Raw genomic sequence first — 22,598 nt, 5'->3', positions numbered from 1 at the left:
ATTTTCTAATGAACAACTGAATTTTCATTAAAAAAAAAAAAAAACAAAGACGTACAAAATCAAAAGCTCGCAGAAAAGGGAGACAACCTAAGAAAACGACATCCACTCTAATGAAACAAACACTTAATTTTTCTTTCCAGGAGTTTGTGTATTCAACAGTGTCTCTTCCAGTGACATGGAGTTTTGATATTTATTTTTGCATTTGGCTATCCAGGTTCCTTTTGCTCGTTCATCACTAAATCATGATGATATGTTCATCTTAGACACCAAGGGGAAGATATTTCAGTTCAATGGTGCAAATTCTAATATCCAGGAGTTTTTTAATGTTTGAAGATATCTTGTCTTAGTCTTCTTTTTGTATATGTGTACTGATATTTGCTAATACAGTTGTTATTTTATCCCTAATACAACTAAGTGTTACTTTGAAGCATGCAAAGGAAGGAACAGAGAGTTCAACCTTAGATCCAACACATTCACTACAAGAATTTTGCCTTGAATGTACCATTTATGCACATTCCCAATAAACACGGTTAGTTGAATATGAATTCTTATCACATTTTCACTTTCAATCCTTTGTCTTAAACCTTTTTTGTTGTGATCCTTTGAACAACAGTGGTCAGACAAAGATGCTTAAAACTAGACACTGCTATGAGTATAACAACAGAGGCTTTTCTTTTGACAAATTGACAAAGATGCCTATAACCAAACACTGCTATGGTTAGTTTATGCAATTTGACAAATTGATATCAAGGTGCAGAAGCGAAAAATTATGGGACTTTTCTTTTGGGACAGGTTCTGACTTTGAAAGAATTTGTTAAGAGGGAAGACCATTAACTTGTTCTCATCGCTTTATAGATTATCTTTACAAGTGCTTTTTGCTAGCCTCAGGTTTACCTTACCTGCTCCTTTGGATTATGCCACGTCATAAACGCAGCTATTAACTCAGCGTTGTTGAAAATGATTGAAAGGCTATGAGTTATGAAGAAGGCACGGTCGGATGAAAGTGCAATGCTGTCAAAAGTCAGAAGATCTATTCTGTTTTCTGGCAGTCAGTTGAACTTGGTTTTACTATTGCTTTTGACATTGTCCTGTCTTTGTTTGTTGTTATTTTGCATGAATTTATGTACTTTGTACAAAAGTTGTGGACTTTCTGTGCTGTGATTTGTCCCATTTCCACTGTTGCTTCATAAGTTAGAGTCATTATGTTTTGACAGGAGAAGTTTCATCTTTCTTTCTAGTTGCAGCACAAACAAAATCTATTTCATGTCAATTACATAGAGGCATTAGAAGTTATAGGTTATGTGGATTCACCTCCAATTTTGGTTCATAAAATAAAGCCCCTTTAAATTGTTGTAGCTCTTACATTACTCAATTGTTGTAGCTCTTACATTACTCAACCTTTGGCTACTTTTCATGCAAAATTGCTCCTTTTATGAAGTGTTTTGGTAGAGTTTCTTGTTTGGTGATCCAAACAAGCCCTTTCTTGAAGCACTTCTTTTTTTATTTAATTGGTCATGGAATTTTCTAATTCTATAGCTTTTACATGATGGCTAAATGTCGAACTACCTCCATAGGTCAACTGCACAAAAAATTGCTTATATTTGCTTGATGACTTCCCTCGAGGTAGATAGTTGTCAAACTTCAAAGAAAAGAGTAGACTCGGGAACTTAGGGGAGAAGATTAGTATTTCTGCGTAATATCAAATACTAAAATCTCTCCTTCACAAATTTAAACTAGACAAGTTAATATGAGTATAACAACAGAGGCTTTAATGTCGGTTGCAATTGACAATAAAGACCTTTAATGTCGGTTGAAAATTTCACTGAAGGATCTTTAATGTTGGTAGCAACCGACATTGAAGATTGTGTTATTGAAGCCCTTTAATATCGGTTAAAAACCGACATTAAAGGCAACCGACATTAAAGGGCTTTAATAACACTATCTTTAATGTCGGTTGTCAACCGACATTAAAGCTCGAATTTCTCTAGTGCGAATTGCTTCTCCGGAACTCAAGAAACAACTAGACGATTTATTGAATGTTGGCTTCATCTGCAACAAAAGCGCCCTATGGGCCCCCAATCCTGATTCAGAAGAAGAAATATGGGACGCTACGATTGTGTATTAATTATAGGGCTTTGAGCAAAGTTACGATTCGCAACAAGTATTCCTTGCCGATCATATTTGGTTTGTTCGATCAATTAAATGGAGCTTGATACTTTACGAAGCTCAACCTCCGATCTGGCTATTATCAAGTTCACATCGCACAAGGCAACGAATCGAATATTGAAGGAGTAATATAACATGCAACAGACTAAATCAAAATCAATAAGCACTCTAACTAAACTTAATTTAAGTTTTAAACATGTTACACAAGTAAAGTTCATAAGAGGGTTTGTATAGTGCAATACCTTTGTAGAATTCTCCATGAATTCAGCTGGATCTTTACTTATCTGATCTTGAAATTTCAAGTAGACCACCACCAAGGTCTTCTCTACTAAATTCAAGAAGGAATGTGTGGTAGAAACACTCAAATTGAGCTCAATTTTGGATGAACTAAAGTGGGATGTCAAGGGTTTACAAAGGTGCAAACTTTCTGCTTAAAATTTCAGAGCTCTTTCTCAAATGTTAGCATGCAAGTTCAATATAAAGACTCAATACATGCAAGAAGAAAAACTGCATGTAGGACAACTCCTACTAGGGGTTACCATTGAAGATCAAAGTGGATTTGGGTGATAAACCACCCAAATGAAGTTAGTGGATTTTTCCAATTTTTGGGAAAAATCCACTAACTAAAATCAATTTCTTTTAAATTTATTTTTCTTTTATATAAAACTATTTTATTTAAATTTTAGTTTTATAAAATTAATTCAAAATAATTAATTTAAATAAAACTAATTTCAATTTAAATTAAACCTTTTAATTAAAAAATTATCAATTTAATATCTTAATATTAAATTAAAAAAACACCAATATGATTCAATTTCATATAATTAATATTTAAATCATAATTTAAGTATTAATTGATTCACCAATTTCGTTTAATTTCGACTAAATTAAATGTTTTAACTGTATCGTATACAATTAATTGAAAACCCTAAAATTTGAATTTGAACATTTCAAATTCAAAATCCTAAATTCAAATTTCATCCAATCAATACTCAATTTATTATTCCAATTTATGAGCTAATAGAGGGACCTAATGGACCTACAAATCATGAGCTCCAACGTCTTGTAATTAATTGGTTAAACTCTTTAAACCGAATCAATTAGTATTCGTTAACTATTAAGGCACACCACTATAGCTCGATAGTTGCACTCTCCTCACTTTAGATGTATTTCTGTCCATGTTAGCCATAATCGGTAAGTTGATCATTCACAGGTCGTTCATATTTATAGTTGGGTCAAACTTACCATTATACCCCTGTAAATGCATCTTGTTCCTTAAGCTCCCACTGACCCTCTATTGAACAACTGATTCATAATACCACTTATGAATCATGTCATTCTCTACCACGAAATAGCAGGGCCCCGTTGTTCATGACTAGGAATAAGCACTTAAGAGAAAAACCTATCTGCTAATCCTTAGACGGGTAGGAGTGAATTCCATCTTGCAAGGCTATGTCCCCAGCTATATATACGGTCTTATCCCCAAAATGGGAAGCTTATTGAGCAGTGCTGTTAAAGTACTCTCACCTATGCAAATCAAAGGATAATCCAGAATAAATAGGAGTTCATAGTTAGCTCAGGATTAAGATTGAGTTATCCTAGGTTATTTTAGTATAAAATAGTCAGTTTTAGCAGTAAACGATCGTTATAAAGAAAAGTGACTATTTCGAGGTCCAGTCTTTATATAAACTCATTGCATAAGATGTCTTCACTCACATGTCTCTACATGAATGATCTGTGGATCACATCATTTGTATCAACATACAAAATGGGCCGCATCCAATAGTGTTACCAGGATGAGATATCCAATTTCATCCATATACTTATAGACTATTTAGGTTATATACTATAACTTGATCCTATTTCTGTCACTACATAAAGTTAAAGTATTCATATTATAGCCATGGATTTGTTTATTGGATTTCCATAATAAAATGCAATATCAACAACTTTATTGAATAAAATACTCAATAATATTTTATTGAAAAATATAATGTTTAACACAAATTACGAACTTTTGTACCATGATGAACCAAGTTTTTAGGACATCCCCAACAAATACCACTTGCATGACAAGATACGAAGCTTTCAAATTTTTTGTGATGCCCTTCAGTTTGAAGAATGCCCCTACGAAATTTTGTACCATGATGAACCAAGTTTTTCACGAGTACCTCGACCAGTTTGTAGTGGTTCATCGTGATGACATAATTGTTTACAATCCTACTCTGGAAGAATACCGAGTTCATCTTTGATTAGTCTTTGATAAGTTGAGGCAAAATCAATTGTATGTCAAGAAAGAGAAATGTGCTTTTGCTCAAAGGTGAATAAACTTCCTGGAATGCATAATTGAATATGGAAGGATTGGAATGGATGGCGAGAAGTTACAAGTTATACAGGAGTAACAAACCCCCACTTCTGTGACTGAGTTGTGTTCCTTCTTAGGATTGGCTAATTATTATTGTCGATTCATCGAAAGATCTTCAAAAAGAGCCGCCCCAATGACTTAGTTATTCAAGAAATACACAGTTTGGCAGTGGTCGCAGATGCCAGAATAACTTTGAAGAGTTAAAGGTGACCATGAAAAAGGGTCCTGTTTTTGGTCTAGTTGAAGTGTCAAAGCCATTTGAAGTAGAGATGAATGCGTTAGAGTATGCCCTCGGAGGCGTCCTCATGCAAAAAGGCCATCTTATGGCCTATGAAAGTTGAAAAATCAATAGCGCCAAGAGAAGATATATAGTCTTTGAGAAGGAAATACTGACCGTGGTCTATTATCTAAGGGTCTGGAGGCGGTATCTATTGAGATCTTCCTTCGTAGTAAAGACCAACAACAATGTCATCTGTCACTTCTTCGACCAGTCTAAGTTGACTTCTAAATAGGCGTGATGGCAAGAGTTTTTAGCCGAATTCGATTTTGAGTATGAACACAAGAAAAGGGACAAGTCAATTTAGGTTGTGGGCTTGTGCACGTTAGCCCACATTAAGAACACTTATTCAACCTTACAAGTTTTCAGCAAAACTTCAGCAAGTTCATCAGCTCTATTGCATGCCCAATTTCCACTTCTATCTTCTTTATTTATTGCAGGACATTCATGCAAAGAAGAAAGCTGCATGAGGTGAAACTCATGCTTGAAGATTGAATCAAGATTCAAGTGGATAAATGAGTGAGCTGCTTGAAAGCGTCAATGGAAAAATTCAATTTTCCACTTTGTGTTTTTCCAAACTTTTCCAAATTTCAAATTGATTTTCAAAATCAATTTTGATTTCAAAATTGAAATTATTATTAATTTTAAAAAATTAATTTCATAAATTAATTTTCTAATAAAATTAATAATAAATAAATAAATAAATAATTTAATTAGTTATAATTAATTTAATATCAAATATTAAATAATTTTACACAACTTCCACCTTTATGAATTTAATATTTAAATCATATTTAAATATTAATTAATTCACCAATTCCGTTTAATTCTAAAATTAAACACGTAATTATATTTCATATAATTACTAATTCCTTTAATTTTAATTTGAATGTTTCAAATTAACTTATCATGCTACTCTAAGACTAATCCATTTACGAGCTAGTAGGGGGACCTCGTAGACCTATAGATCATGGGCTCCAACGATCCGAGATTAATTGGTTAAACTTTTTACACCGAATTAACCCCTCATTCGTTAACTAATGGGTCACTCCACTAAAGCCCATAGTTGCACTCCCCTCACTGTAGATATATTATGTTCACTTGATATAACCATGATTAATAAGTTAATCCTTCACAGATTGTTCGTAATAACGGTTGGGTCAAATGTCTGTTTTACCCCTGAGATTATGTCTTGTTCCTTAAGTTCCTACTGATCCTCTAATGAACAATTGGTTTGTGATCCAATTACTAAACCAGATCCCTCTCAGTCTAATGAAAGGGTGGGACCCCTTGTTCAAGACTTGGATTTAGTGTTAAGAGAACAACCTTTCTCCAATCCCTAAATCGGGTAGGCATGAATTTCGTCTTACACCCTATGTCCTCAGCTATCTATTCGGTCTTACCCCTAAAATAGGAGGCTTATTGAGTCGATGCTGTTGAACCAACCCTCACCTATGAAAATCTAAGGATAATCCCAAATAAACAGGAGTTCATAGTTAGCTTAGGATTAAGATCGAGTTACCTAGGTCATCTAAGTGAAATAGTCAGTCTTATACAATAAACAATGTTATAAAGTAAGAGTGACTTATTTCTTGGTTCGATCTTATGCAAACTCATTACATGGGACGCCCCTACTCCTAATATCAATACATGAACGAATTTGGATCAGTTCATTTATAGTATCTTTACAATAACTTGTAACAGCTACAGAGTAGGCCATATCCAATAGTGTTACCGAAATAAGGTACCCAACCTTAATCATGTACTATAAATCGTTTTGGCTATTTACTCGAACTTGATCCATCTCTATGTCCTACATAAAGTTCAAGTATTCATATAATAGCCATAGATCTTAGTTTATTGGATTTAGACTTTTACGTATGAAATTTATAGAATCAATAATAAGTTTATTGACTATAGAATATGTTTATCTTTTACAAGCTGCGAGTTTTAGGACATAAAACCCAATAGCACTCCCACTTGGACTAAAACTCCAGTGGATCAATATAAACAAATATATACAATGTTGAGTTACACTGAGAGAACAAAAAGTATAATTACAATAAACTAGGGCATTAGATACCCATAAATTCTCCCACTTGCCCGAGTGATAAATATCTCTAGACCTAGTCTTACTAGGTGACCCTCAAACACTTTAGCTAAGAGGACCTTTGTAAATGGATCAACTAAATTGTCTTGTGAGGCTATCTGCGTGACAATCATGTCTCCTCTGTGTATAATCTCCCTGATGAGATGGCACTTCTACTCGATGTGATTTCCTCTTTTATGGCTCCGAGGTTCCTTTGAATTTGCAACTGCTCCACTGTTGTCATAATAGAGGGTGACAGACAGGTGCATATTAGGAACTACTTCCAAGTCAGTCAGGAACTTTCTGAGCCATACTACTTCTTTTGCTGCTTCACTTGTAGCTACATACTCAGCTTCCATTATGGAGTTAGCAATACAAATTTGCTTAATACTTCTCCATACAACAGCTTTTCCGTTCAGAGTGAATACTGACCCTGAAGTTGATTTCCTAAAATTAATATCGGTTTGGAAGTCAGAATCAGTATATTCAGTAAGGATCAGATCCTCAACACTATACACGAGTATATAATATCTCGTTTTCCAAAGATACTTAGAATTTTTTTAACGACAGCCCAATGATCATATCCGGATTGAAATCTGCTGACTATTCTAATTACATAACATATATCGAGACGAGTACACAACATTGCATACATTAAACTCCCTACTACCGATGCATATGGAATTCATTTCATATCCTCAACCTCTTGAGGTGTCTTAGGACTTTGTTCCTTAGACAGATGAATTCTATATTTGAAAGGCAACATTCTTTTTTTGGAAATTTGCATTTTATATCTAGACAACATCTTGTCTATATAAGATGCTTGAGACAGTGCTAATGTTCTGTTCTTGCGATTCCGAACTATTTGGATCCCAAGAACATACTGTGCTTCTTCCAAATATTTCATTTGGAATTGCATAGCCAACCATCTCTTAACGTCAACTAGAAATTCTACTTGATTCCCAATGAGTAGAATATCGTCAACATACAACACTAAAAAAACGACTGTTTTGTTAACGATTTTCTTGTATACACAAGGTTCGTCAACATTTTGTTCAAAGCCATAAGATTTGATCGCAGTGTCAAATCTCATATTCCAGGATCTAGATGCTTGTTTCAACCTATAAATAGATCGATTAAGTTTGAAAACTTTTTGCTCATGACCCTGTTCAATAAACCCTTATGGTTGAGGCATATAGATACTCTCTTCAAGATAGCCATTCAGAAAGGCTATTTTGACATCCATTTGTCATATTTCATAATCATAAAATGTAGCTATTGACAAAAGTATTCTAATTAACTTTACCATGGCAACCGGAGAGAAGGTTTCTTCATAATCTACCCCTTCTCTTTGGGTAAACACTTTTGCCACAAGTCTTGCTTTGTAAGTCTGTACCTTACCAGCTTGGTCGTTTCCTCTTATAGATCCATTTGCAATCGATGGGTTTTACCCCTTTAGGTTGATCTACAAGATCCCAGACAGAATTGAAATACATAGATTCCATTTCAAGGTCCATGGCTTTAATCCATTGGTCTTTATCCACATCATTCATTGCTTGTTTGAAAGACAATGGATCCTTTAAGCCATCATCTGGTATGATGGCTTGAGTTTTAGTTAAACCCATGTACCGATCAGGCTGTTGCACAACCCTCCCACTACGACGAGGCATTCTCAGCTCTTGAAAATGATGTGAAATATCAATAACTCTTGTTGATGGACTTGCTCTGTCAACAACTCTTATTGATGTGTTTGCCGTTTCTCTGAACATTTCATCTATTACTAGCTTACTGCGAGGTTGATGATTCTTTATGAGGTATTCCTCTAGGAAAGTTGCATTTGTCGATACAAATACCTTGTCTTCCTGAGGATCGTAAAAGAAACCACCTTCCGTTTCTTTTAGGTATCCTATAAATAGGCATACTTTTGAACAACGTTCCAACTTTTTAGAATTTTGCACCAACACACGTGCTGGACAACTCCAAATTCTAAAGTGACGTAAATTTCCTTTACGTCCTCTTTAGAGCTCGTAAAGTGTTTCAGAAATACTTTTCGAGAGAACTATATTCAAAATATACACTACAGTTTCAACTGCATGTCCCCAGAAAGAATTTGGTAACTGGGCATAACTCATCATGGAACGAACCATGTCCAACAAGGTTCTGTTTCTTCTTTATGCCACACCATTTTGCTGTGGTGTGCCTGGGGCTGTGTGTTGAGACTGGATTCCATGTTCTATTGAATAGTTCTGGAATTCTATGTCCATATACTCACCAGCTTGATCTGATCGAAGTGTTTTAATCTTTTTACCTAATTGGTTTTCAACCTCAATCTTATATTCTTTGAACTTTTCAAATGTTTCAGACTTTTGGTGCATCAGGTAAATATGCCCATACCTGGAATAGTCATCAACGAAGCTGATGAAACATTCAAACCCTTCTCTAGCTCTAATATTCATAGGACCATAAAGATCTGAATGTACTAACTCCAAGAGTTCCTTGGCTCTAAAACCTTTTCCAGGAAAAGATCTTTTAGTCATTTTACCCTCAAGACATGATTCACATGGTGGTAGAATTGTCTTCTAACTTATTTAGATGATCGTTCTTTACCAGTCTCTCAATCCTGTTGAGATTTATTTGACCTAGTCTCAAGTGCCAAAGATAGGAATTTGGAGAAACTTTCCTTTTCTTATGAGTCCCAGCAGTTTTAAACATCTCTATGTTCAAAACAACTTTAACCTCAGTCGGTTTTAACAAATACAAGTTATTTTCTAATTTTGCAGAACAAATTTGTTTATTTCTTGTATTGATGAACGCTTCATCATTTTCGAAAGAAACTTTATAATTTTTTTCTAGCAAACAAGAGATAGATATTAGATTCCTTTTCGTAGAAGGAATGTAATAAGCATTTTTCAGATAAATGTACTTATCTCCTATAAATAACTTCATATCTCCACTGCTTTAGCTAAAAAAACTCCCCAGTCCCTACCTTAAAGATTGTTTTGTCTTCTGTTAGCTGTCTCCAGAAACTTGTTTCCTATGAAAAAGTACAGACATGATTAGCGGCAACTGTATCAATTATCTAGGTTTCATGGTTTTTCACTAAACATGCTTTGATAACAAGTAAATCATATTTATCTTGTTGTTCAAATTTTGCATTCTCATTTATGTTATTCAAAATTTTAGATGAGTTGGGAGATAGAGGACAATCCTCTGTTAAAACTCTTTTGGAGTTATCAACTGCTAGTAATTTATTTGTTGATTCGATTTTACCGTTAACTAATTTAGAAGCGAGTATTCTAGAAGAACTCGACATGCTGAATTTTTTTAAAACAAATTGTAATTAAATCCAAAATCAAGTTTTAGCAAAACAAGTAATAACGTACCCATAACCATTATTTATTTGCATCAATACTATAGTGAGTCAGAATACGTGCTACCGAGGGACAATCAGATACTCCTTAACTAAAGCAAACAATTTTGACCAATCACTATCTCCAAAATAACTTTTATTCCTATAGTCTTTTAGTTATCGTTTTTGGTCAGAAATTACTAACACTTTAGTAATTCTGTAAGTGTAACCCTCCGTTTTGGATAGCAGAGCTCGGCTTCAACTATGCTACCGAAATGGACCTAAGAAATCCTATCCATTTTTGGAGTTTGAGTTATTCCGAATCCTATGTTACAAACCTCCGTGGGGATAGCCGTCGTTAAACAACTAGCAAGGGCCACCTAAAGCAAACCAACAGGTGCAACATAGGAATCTCACGGTCTAAACTAACGAAAGAGACCATAGAACATGTTGACACAAATACTTCACCCACTTACTATGAACTACTTCCCCCGTTCACCTTGTTATTGACTCATACAAATACTTTCCGTATAGAGGTCACTCTAGGGTGATACGAAACGTCATATGAATCTCACGGTGTGAACTATGTGGAGACGTGGTATTTGAAACCTAGTTATCATATATTTGATTTATGTTTGAACGACTTCCCCTTATTCACCGAAATCTAGATTTACGCAAATACTTTTCGTATGGAGGTCACTCCTAGGGTGACACGAAGTACTGCTTAAATCTCGATTGTGAATTCTTAGGGACGTGAGAGCTAAAAATAACGTATCATATATGTTATTAATCTCCCACTGAAGTGTTCTAATAAATTTATCATATATGTTATTAAACTCCTACTAAAGTGTTCTTCTATTTGGCTAAATTTATACTTTAAGGTTCATTTCGGCTAAATAAACTACCCTAAGTCTATGTGGTTTATCCAAGTATAACGCTTATAAATAGATTTTAAACCTACGATATCTAGGCGATAAACCGTTTTATTACCTCGCACCGCTCACGTACGCTTATAAAATTGGTTAAAAACACTAAATTATTCGGCCATAATCCCCAGGTAGAAGGTATTCTGTAGACCGTCAACTTAAGTACCCCCAGCCTTAGACAGGATTATATATCGGTTGAGTTTGTAACTGTGATTTATAAGATAGCGACCTATTTTAACTATTAAAATAAATATTTAACCTACGCGAGCATGCACTTATCTTCGTTATGGATTTTAATGTCTAATCCAATTTTATAACAACTTATAAAAATTAGACATGCTCTTACATCCACAACATGCATCAAAGACATTCAAATTTAATATAACAGTTATATTAAATAACAGAAACCCTAACCATGCATTCTATATATTATAACAAATTATAACATATACATAATGCATGTAAAATGCTTCCTATGGTGGGATTTTAAATCTACATAGCATACTATATGCACATCCAAGATTTATTTAATTATGACATACATCACATGCATAAATAATTAAACACATACTGATATGGTTTTAGTTTTGACATAAACAAGCAAACAAAGGCCTAATTATAACAAAAACAACAAGAAATAACTCCAAACCACTTGTGGACCGCTCGAACCGCTCAAACCGAACCCAAACAGCTTAACCAGATGTGAACCACCTAAACCGGACCAGCCAAAACCCTTTTGAAGTTGAACCGAATCAAGTTTGAAGAAAACCGATCAATCCTCGATGGTCCTCGCTCAGTTAACGGGTCAAACTCATCAATACCGGTTAAAAAATCTCACTCAAACTCGATCTCTCGCTCCTAGCTCGAAATTTTGCTCGAACTTGATTCAAAATCTCGCTTGAACTTGATCTCTCGCTCAAAATTCCATTAGAATCTCGCTTAAACTTGATTCAAAATATCGATTGAACTCAAAATCTCACCTGAAAATTCCATCAGAATCTCGCTCGAAATAAAATCTTGATTGAAACTTGAGATCTCGCTGCTTGTACATGGAATCTCGCTGAAATTGTGAAAATCTCGCTCTCGCTCAAGGGCCTCACTAGCTTTGACATGGAATCTCACTGGAATTGTGAAAAACTCGCTCTCGCTTGAACTTCGAATGGAAATATCGTTCTCGCATAAGGGAAATCTCACTAGCTATGAATAACGAGATTTGAGCAGATGCTGAAGAACGGGTTTCTGCTGCTCGACTTTCTTCACATCTTTCTTTAATTACAACTTAATTTCAGCTCTAATGACTCCAAATAAATGACAGACTCTTGAGCACACATATAAACTCATCAAACAAGAGCGAATTACAAATTTAATCAAGCAATCAAAGAGAAATTAAATGCCAAAACTCAGAAAACCATATCAGTTCACCATTTTGATATAACTCATGAAAAAACACCCACCACACCAAAATTAAACCAAATTGAATACTTAAATGATGCTCTGATACCAATTGAAGAAGTATATCAGCATGCAGTGGAAGCAACAAGGATCAGTAAGCATTCTAATTCATTAATTTTAGCTATAAATAAAGCATGCTCATACAATAATAAAAGGGTTTCAAGTCATATCTTTGTAGAACCTATTTAATCTCGAATTTAGCTGCAAACATTCTCCAATTCTTCTTGTGGACCATCTCAAGATATTTGCTATTCTCTTGAAGCTTTAGATTGAGTTGTGGGACTCAAAATAAGTTTAAATGAAGGGAGTTTGGAGAAAAAGCTCACTGATGCAATTTGAAGACCACTTCTTCAACTTTACAAGTTTTCAGAAAAACTTCAGCAAGTTCATTAGCTCTATTGCATGCCTGATTTCCACTTCCATCTTCTCTATTTATTGCAAGATATTCATGCAAAGAAGAAAGATGCATGAGGTGCAAATCATGCTTGAAGATTGAATCAAGATTCAAGTAGACAAATGAGTGAGCTGCTTAAAGGTGTCAATGGAAAAAATCCAATTTTCCACTTTGTATTTTTCCAAACTTTTCCAATTTTCAAATTGATTTCCAAAATTAATTTTGATTTCAAAATTGAAATTATTATTAATTTTACAAAATTAATTTTCTAATAAAATTAATAATAAATAAATAATTAAACAATTTAATTAATTCTAATTAATTTAATATCAAATATTAAATAATTTTACACAAATTTCACCTTTATGAATTTAATATTTAAATCATATTTAAATATTAATTAAGTCTCCAATTCCGTTTAGTTCTAAAATTAAACACATAGTTATATCTCATATAATTACTAATTCCCTTAAATCTAATTTGAATGTTTCAAATTAACTTATCATGCTACTCTAAGGCTAATCCATTTATGAGCTAGTAGGGGGACCTCATGGACCTACAGATCATGGGCTCCAACGATCCGAGATTAATTGGCTAAACTCTTTATACCGAATTAACCCCCATTTACTTTGCACATTTAGATAATTTTTATTTTACCACAAACAAATAAACTTAGTATCCCTGGTTGTCTTTATGTAACTTAAGCATATATGTAGTGACATACAAGTGGGTCATGTCTTAAGTGACAACCAAAATAGTCTGTAGTATATGGATATAGGAGGGAAACCTTATCTTGCTAACACTACGGATGCGACCTGTTACAAATGTTGTGATTTGTTACAGATGGTCTGATCCTGATCATTCGTGTAGTGGAATGCGAGCGGGGGCGTCCTATACAAAGAGTTTGTATAAGACCTTACATTGAAGTGTTAATATCTTGTCACATAACTCCGTTCATGATTGAGACTTCATTTCACTAGGATGACAATAGGTAATATGACCTCAATCCTGAGTGAGTTGGGAATTCCTGCATTGAGGGCGGCCCTTTGATTTGCATGGGTACGAGTGGCCAGAGCGTCAACTCAAACCTACCATTTTGGGGATTCGTCTGATTTGGGAGCTGGGAACTCAGCTTCACAAGCTGGAGTTCACTCCTTCCCCAAAGTAGGGGTAAGTAGATAGATTGCTCTCTTAAGGGCTGATCCCGGGGCTTGTACGATGTGGTGCCACGCACCTTCTCCTAACCCGAGAGGTGTTCACGCATAGTAGGACTATGTTGTATTGTTCATTCGAGGGATCAGTGGTACTTAATGAGGAAGATGTAATTACAGGGGCAAAACGATAAATTGGCCTGCTGTAATTACGAGCATCTGTGAAAGGTCATCGTACTGATGATTGGTCATATTCAATGGACATAGAAATATATCTATGGCAAGAAGAGTTCAACTGTCGGTCTTTAGTGGAATGCATGAAAGTTAACGGATGGTGGATATCGTGACTAAAGAGTTTAGTCAGCTATTCACGTACCATTGGAGCTTCAAGCCATAGGTCCATAAGGTCCCCTTGATAGCTTGGATACAAGTTGAGAGTCAGTTTTTGGGTCAGTTTGAAATGTTCAAATTGACAAGAGGGAGTTCGATTATATATGATATAATTGAACGAGTTAATTAAATCTGATATAATTAACTTTATGTATGAGATACATTAATTTGGAGGAAATTGGGTATAAATATGATTTATATCTAGTGGAGGAAAATATTATAATTTATATATGATATTAATTTATGTGTTATGAATATGATGAGATCGTATTCATTGGACGGTTATAAAGGAAATGGGACGACGTCTCTTCTGTTCTAATAACAGATGAGTGTATTGAAAGCACACTTTGAGATGCATAAATAGTTGACGGTGTGTTAAGCATGAGATGCACGGACATTGTGTTACAGAGTGTGTCATCGTTTAGAAAATCAGTGCCTATACGATAGTGTCTACACGATCGCTTATATATATGATATTGCTAAGCGATCACTTATCGATTACATCTTTGTGCGTTATTTACTAAATGATCGTTTATCTTTTCCTAAGTGATCGTTTAGCTCCCGATATTTACTAAACGATTGTATAGACAATCACTTAGTTTTTCCTACACGATCATTTAGACGATCGCTCACCCTTTTCCTACACGTTTCTTTAGACGATCACTAACCCTTTCCTACACGATTGTTTAGACGATCTCTTACTTTTTCCTACACGATCGTATAGTTCACCTAAACGATCAAGCATCTTGTCTATGCGATAGACGACCTCATCTTCCACTTGCTTGATCGTTGTGTACGGTCTCCCTTCCTTCTTCCCTCTACCAAATCCGAACAAAGCCCACACTTTGGATTCTCACTCCAAGAATATTGAGGGCTCTGAGTGTTGGTGTCATCTCCGTTTCCTTTTGTTCGAGTGGTGATTGTTCGAGATAGGCAGTTGGGTTTTAGACTCGTTGTGAAGAAGAAATCTTCAACTGGTATGATCTCTTGATCTCTTTAGCATTACGAATGCATAATAGAATGTTTGAATGTATATGTGGTAATTCTGTCACAATGAATTGGAAAGATCCGCTTTCGCTCGTAGGTACTCTGATTAAGAGTTCCTTCAATTAGTATCAGAGCACTTGGTTTATGATATTCCAATTCATTGCTGTAAAAGAATTGCATTTACATTCACAGTGGGTGCAACATGTCTACTCTCTGTTTTAAGTGATAATTCGTTTATGGATGTGTGGATTAATGGAAATTTCTGGGATGTAACCTCGGTTTGTTGAATGCTCTAGTTAATTGTAAAGGTCCATGCGTTTTTGAGTTTGTAAATTCAAAGTTAGTTTGAGTCTTGAGTCGCTCGTGATGAAATTCGGAGCAAGGGTTGCTATTCTTCGTGGAAGAAGACGAACAAGTGTTGGTCATGTCATGTAGACGATGGGTAGACGATCGCTGAGTATTGTATACTCGGCTGTCGTTTAACGCGCGTGCGCATTAGACGATCGTATAGCTTAGAAAGCCTCATCACTTAGTTACTGACTATATGATCGCGGAGTAAGTGCATGGTAAATAGTTTATCTTTCGCGTGCTAAGCGATCATCTAGAAAATCAGGCTTCACGACCTCATTATTGTCTATACGATCGTTTAGCTGTTACGCTATCGTCTAGTGTGCACTTCACAATCGTTTACCTGAAGGCATTTACTAAATGATGGGAGCTTCGCCCGGTGGTTTAAAACCCGATTCGCTTGTGAACCGATTTGCTCTGCTGAATTATTTTCTCATTCCAGTTTTCTTTTGGTTCATCTCGGTTCATTAATCCATGGTTTTATACAGGTCGCGATATATATATATTATATATATTATATATATAATATATAATCATATGGTATGCACACATTAGATAATCCCACCTTAGGTCATGCATATTTCTCTTTATTGTAAGTGTTATGATTTAGTGAAGCATGATTTAAATTTTCATATAGTGCATGCTCATATAATATAAGGGTTATATTTATATATGCTTTATTATTTTAACGTAATATTTATAAGCATTATAAAATACTTCGTTAATGTGGCATGAATGTTTTTGTTGTTTATTTTATAAATGGTTATAAAATGAATTAGAACTAAAATAATTTAGTAAAAGATGAATAAGTAGCAAATCTATCTATAATAGACCTTTTTGTCTAAGGCAGGTTTTGTCTAGGCTGGAGTATTTGAAGATGCACGTGCAGGGAAGTATCCGCTATCTAGGAACCTACTGTGGAAAGGTAATTTAGATAGATTTGATGCATGCATGCAAATCAAGGCCAATCTAATAAAGAGTTTAATGTGACTACTTTGATGTTTGGTTGTTTGTTAATTTCAAAGATAAAAGTTGTTTTTGAGCAAACTTGATATTGACTTAGATCATTATCATAGCCAGATAGTCTAGGTTAATAACCCCTAGGTAGAACTTCAGATGGGAGCGGTATTTGGGGCATTTGATGTCTTCTTTTACCTCTCGCATTTCTCCTTCATAGTCCACAACCGTGAGATCTTACTCTCGCGCCTTGAGGAACCTTTGGCGTGTCCCCCTAACGGATGGTGTTTGGGTAGGTCAATATCAAGGTGGATGAAGAAAGTATTCATAATAAGTAGGAGCGGGAAGTGCGACAACATATCCATCGGTCTCCCTCGTTGGATTGAATAAAGTTTATGCGCATCGCCTCGTGGCACCCTGGGTGTGTCCCCTTATAGGATGACTGTTTTGCGCGTTTCTTTATTTGATCTCCTGTAAGAGGATAAGGTTACTTAGTCTCTTGTCCTAATCTACTTTTTTCCTACGGTGGGCGCATTAAGGCGGGACTCTGGGGCAGAAGGGGTTACACTTATGCAGGATTGTTAAGGGTTAACTATTTTGGACCGAATAAATGGTGGCTATGAGGTTTAGTTCCAAGAGTTGGTTCTGCCTAATGGTTGAGAATGTCTCATCCCAGTGAAGGGATATTTGATCACCCCACTGGTGACGTTTGTCTTGCCTTGCTGGGGCATCATTGCAAAATAGAAGTCTTTTCACTTAGGGTACTTGGAATCTATTTTGCTAAAACTAATTGGTTAAAAGTTTTGGTTTTTGCAAAGTCTGATAAAAGGTTATTCGTTTTTTTTTTCAGTAACGGTTTTTAATGGCTTCAGCCACTATCAATTTACTTACCGCCCAAAAACTGAATGGCCAAAACTATTCAAGTTGGAAACATATGCTCATGACGATACTCATCATTGCGGATCTGAAGTTTGTCCTTATGGAGGAATGTCCTCCTATTCCACACCAGAACGCTACTTGAAGTGTTCGGATGACGTACGAGCATTGAACACGGGCAAACGAGAAGGCCCGAGCCTATATTCTAGCCAGTCTTAGTGACATGTTGGCCAAGAAACACGAGTCCATGGTCTCAACTTGTGAGATCATGGAGTCCTTGCGGGGAATGTTCGGATAGTCGTTTGGACAACTCAAGCATGAGGCTCTGAAACACATCTTCAGCTCAAAAATGGAGGAAGGCACCTCTGTTCGTGAACACGTGTTGAATATGATGTTCCACCTTAACGTCGCGGAGATGAATGAGTTTAAAATCAATGAAGGCAGTTAGGTTAGCATTATCCTGCATTCATTGCCGAAGAGCTTCCTCCACTTTGTCAGCAATACGATTCTTAACAAAGTGGACTACTCCCTTACCACTCTCCTCAACGAGTTGTAAACTTACCAATCATTGTTGAAAAGTAAGAAGAAAAAGGGAGTTGAGGCAAATGTTGTCTCGTCGTCTAAAAGGTTCTATCGAGGTTCTACCTCAGGAACTAAGTTTGCACCTTCAACTTCTAACTCTAGAAAGGGGAAGAAGAAGAAGGGTAGTAAAGGGAAAAGGAATGCTCTTGCTAACCCGCCACCTATCCCCAGAAGAAGCATTCATCGCTGGTTGAAAAAGAAAAATATTTCCACTGTAACCATGATGAAAACTGGTAGAGGAATTGTCCTCGTTATCTGAAGGAAAAGAAGGCTGCCAAAGCTAAGGCCAAGGCAGACAAAGTAAATATGATTTACTTGTATTAGAAACTTGTTTAGTGGAGAATGATGATTCTACTTGGATAGTAGATTCGTGAGCCACTAATCATTTATGTTCTTCTTTTCAGGGGATTAGATCCTGGCGACAGCTGGAGGCTGGTGAGATGACGTTGTAAGTAGGCACTGGGTACGTCGTCTCAGCTGTGGCAGTGGAAGGCATCCAGTTAACTTTACATAATAGGTTTCTTATATTAAAAGTTGTCTTTGTAGTTCCTGAACTAAAAAGGAACCTGATTTCTATAAAGTGTCTGTTACAATATAATTACACTATTTCTTTTAAATTGAATAAAATGTTTATTCATAAGGATGATGTTGAAATTTGTACAGCTAAACTGGAAAATAACTTGTATGTGCTAAGACCTTTAGCCTTAAGTTCCCTCCATAACATAGAGATATTTAAATTTGACGTAACTTAATCTAAATGCCAACGAGTTTCTCCAAAAGAAAATGCCCAACTTTGACACCTTCGATTGGGGCACATCAATCTTAATAGGATTGAGAGATGTGTGAAGAATGGTCTTTTAAGCGAGTTAGAGGAAAATCCTTTACCAGTGTGTGAATCTTGCCTTGAAGGTAAAATGACTAAAAAATCTTTTACTGGAAAAGGTTATCGAGCTAAAGAGCCTCTTGAATTAGTAAATTCTGACCTTTGTGGTCCTATGAATGTGCGAGCTCGATGAGGCTATGAGTATTTTATCAGTTTTACTAATGATTACTCGAGATATGGGTATGTCTATCTGATGCAACGAAAGTCTGAATCTTTTAAAAAGTTCAAATTATTTAAGGCCGAAGTTGAGAATGCTTTGGATAGACAAATAAAAACACTTTGATTAGATCGAGGTGGATAGTTTTTAGATTCTGAGTTCCAAGACTATTTATTAAAACATGGAATCGTTTTCCAACTCTTGGCATCGGGTACACCTTAGCAAAATGGTGTAGTAGAGAGGAGAAACAGAACCTTGTTGGACATGGTTCGTTTGATGATGAGTTATGCTTCCTTACTGGACTTGTTTTGGGGTTTCGCAGTGGAGACTGCGGTATAGATTCTCAACTGTGTTCCTTCTAAAAGTGTTGTAAGAACACCCCTGGAGTTTTGGAATGGGCGTAAAGCTAGTTTATGTCACTTCCACATATGAGGTTGCCCAACACATGTGCTTGAGGAAAATCTCAAGAAGTTGGAATTACGATCGATGTTGTGCCACTTCATAGGCTGCCCCAAAGGTACATGAGGAGGTTGCTTTTATGATCTGTCCGAAAACAAGGTGTTCGTTTCCACGGACACTACTTTCCTAGAGGAAGATCATATCAAGGAGCACAATCCACGTAGTAAAGTCTGTTAAGTGAGCTTTCCAAAGAAACTTTTGAAACTTCAAAAGAGTTGTTGAAGGACCTGCTTCATCAGCCAGAATTGTTGATGATAGTTCATCTGGTAGGTCGGTTCCACCTCAAGAGTTGAGGGAACCTCGACACAGTGGAAATCCTAGCTATGGTGACAGATGGCGACGTTGAGGATCCATTGTCCTATAAAAAGGCAATGGAGGATGTTGACCGGGATGAATGGGTCAAAGCCATAAATCTTGAGATAGAGTTGATATACTTCAACTCGGTATGGATCTTGTAGATCAGCCTGATGGGGTAAGACCTATAGGTTGAAAATGGATCTACAAGCGCAAACAGGGTGCTGATGGGAAGGTGCAAACCTTCAAGGCTCGACTTGTGGCAAAGGATTATACCTAGGTGGAGGGAGTCGACTATGAGGAGACTTTCTCACCTGTTGCCATGTTAAAGTCGATCCACATCCTCCTGTCCATTGTAGCATATTATAATTATGAGATTTGGTAAATGGACGTCAAGACGAATTTCTGAATGGCAATCTTGTAGAGACCATTTACATGGTGCAACCCGAAGGATTCATTGCCCAAGGTCAAGAGCAAAAGGTTTGCAACCTGAATCGGCCTATTTATAGGCTGAAGAAGGCGTCTCGATCTTGGAATATTCGGTTTGATGCTGCGATCAAATCGTATAGCTTTGACCAAAACGTTGATGAATCTTGTGTTTACAAGAAAATAGTCAACATTAGTAGCTTTCTTAGTATTGTATATAGACGATATACTACTCATTGGGAATGATGTAGATCTATTGACTGCAGTTATGAACTGGCTAGCGACTCAATTCCAAATGAAAGATTTGGGAGAGGCTCAGCTTGTTCTGGGTATACAGATCTTTCGGCATCGTAAGAACAAAGTGCTAGCGCTGTCTTAGGCATCGTATATTGACAAAATTTTGCTCAAGTACTCGATGCAGAACTCCAAAAGAGGCCTACTACCATTCAGGCATGGAGTCACTTTGTCTAAGGACATGTGTCCTAAGATGCCTCAAGAGGTTGAGGACATGAAAGGAGTCCCATATACATCTGTCGTTGGCAGTTTAATGTTTGTGATGCTTTGCACTAGGCCAAACATCTGCTATGCTGTGGGAATAACCAGTAGGTATCCATCTAACCCAGGTCAGAGTCACTAGATCGCAGTCAAGAACATCCTCAAGTATCTTCGGAGAATGAGGAACTACATGCTCGTGTATGGGTCTAGGGATTTGATCCTTACTGAATACACGGATTCTGACTTTCAGACTGATAAGAACTCTCGAAAGTCCACTTCAGGGTCAGTATTTACTCTTAATAGAGGAGTTATAGTGTGGCGGAGCACTAAGCAGGGGTGCATCGCTGACTCCACAATGGAGGCCGAGTACGTAGCGGCTTGTGAAGCTGCTAAAGAGGCCATCTGGCTTAGAAAGTTCTTGACAGAGCTGGAAGTTGTTCTAGATATGTCTAGGCCTATCACCCTCTATTGTGACAATAGTGGTGCTGTGGCGAACTCCAAGGAGCCCAAGAGTCATAGGCGTGGCAAACCCATAAAGCGGAAGTATCATCTGATTCACGAGATAGTGCATCGAGGAGACGTGATCGTTACGAAGATTACCTTGGAGCAAAACGTTGCTAATCCGTTTACAAAGGCTCTCATGGCTACAGTGTTTTAGGGTCACCTTCAGAACATGGGTCTACGGGACCGCTCGCAGCTAGACTAGGACAAGTGGGAGATTTTGTTGCACTGGGTTCTTATGCCTTAGTTTATTGTTTTGTACCTGTTTACTTGTACTCCCCACTTCGCTTTAGGACAAATGGGAGATTGTTGGGGTTTGTGCCCTAGAGTTTCATGTCCTATAGTTTGTAAACAACTTTGTACGAACATTTGTAATGTATAATATATATGATATTCACTTTACTTCTTGAGTTTGCACATTTAGATTTTTTTTTTAATTTTACCACAAACCAATAAACTTAGTATCCCCATTTACTTTGCACATTTAGATGATTTTTATTTTACCACAAAAAAATAAACTTAGTATCCCTGGTTATCTTTATGTAACTTAAGCATATATGTAGTGACATACAAGTGAGTCATGTCTTAAGTGACAACCAAAATAGTCTGTAGTATATAGATATAGGAGGGAAACCTTATCCTGGTAACACTACGGACGCGACCTGCTTTGTGGAATTGTTACAAATGTTGTGATTTGTCACAGATGGTCTAATCCTGATCATTCGTGTAGTGGAATGCGAGCGGGGGCGTCCTATACAAAGAGATTGTATAAGACCTGACCTTGAAGTGTTAATGTCTTGTCATATAACTCTGTTCATGACTGAGACTTGGGAACTTCTGCATTGAGGGCGGTCCTTTGATTTGCATGGGTACGAGTGGCTAGAGCGTCAACTCAAACCTACCCTTTTGGGGATTCGTCTGATTTGGGAGCTGGGAACTCAACTTCACAAGATGGAGTTCACTCCTTCCTCAAAGTAAGGGTAAGTAGATAGATTGCTCTCTTAAGGGCTAATCCTGGGGCTTGTACGATGTGGTGCCACGCACATTCTCCTAGCCCGAGAGGTGTTCACGCAT

The 22,598-nt window shown here is 36.5% G+C and overlaps 1 long non-coding RNA gene across 1 annotated transcript; it reads left to right on the top strand.

Moving 5' to 3' along the window:
* The first annotated feature begins 213 nt into the window (after nt 1-213).
* LOC120074527 lies at nt 214-1,335 on the top strand. The gene is made up of 3 exons (XR_005481006.1): nt 214-293; nt 429-529; nt 614-1,335. It is a non-coding gene; the product is annotated as an uncharacterized LOC120074527 (long non-coding RNA).
* The last annotated feature ends 21,263 nt before the right edge of the window (nt 1,336-22,598 follow it).

This window comes from Benincasa hispida, chromosome 3 (assembly GCF_009727055.1).
Source record: "Benincasa hispida cultivar B227 chromosome 3, ASM972705v1, whole genome shotgun sequence".
Lineage (NCBI taxonomy): Eukaryota > Viridiplantae > Streptophyta > Magnoliopsida > Cucurbitales > Cucurbitaceae > Benincasa > Benincasa hispida.
The sequence above is the reverse complement of the archived record's forward strand: the minus strand, read 5'-3'. Positions and strand labels throughout refer to the sequence as shown.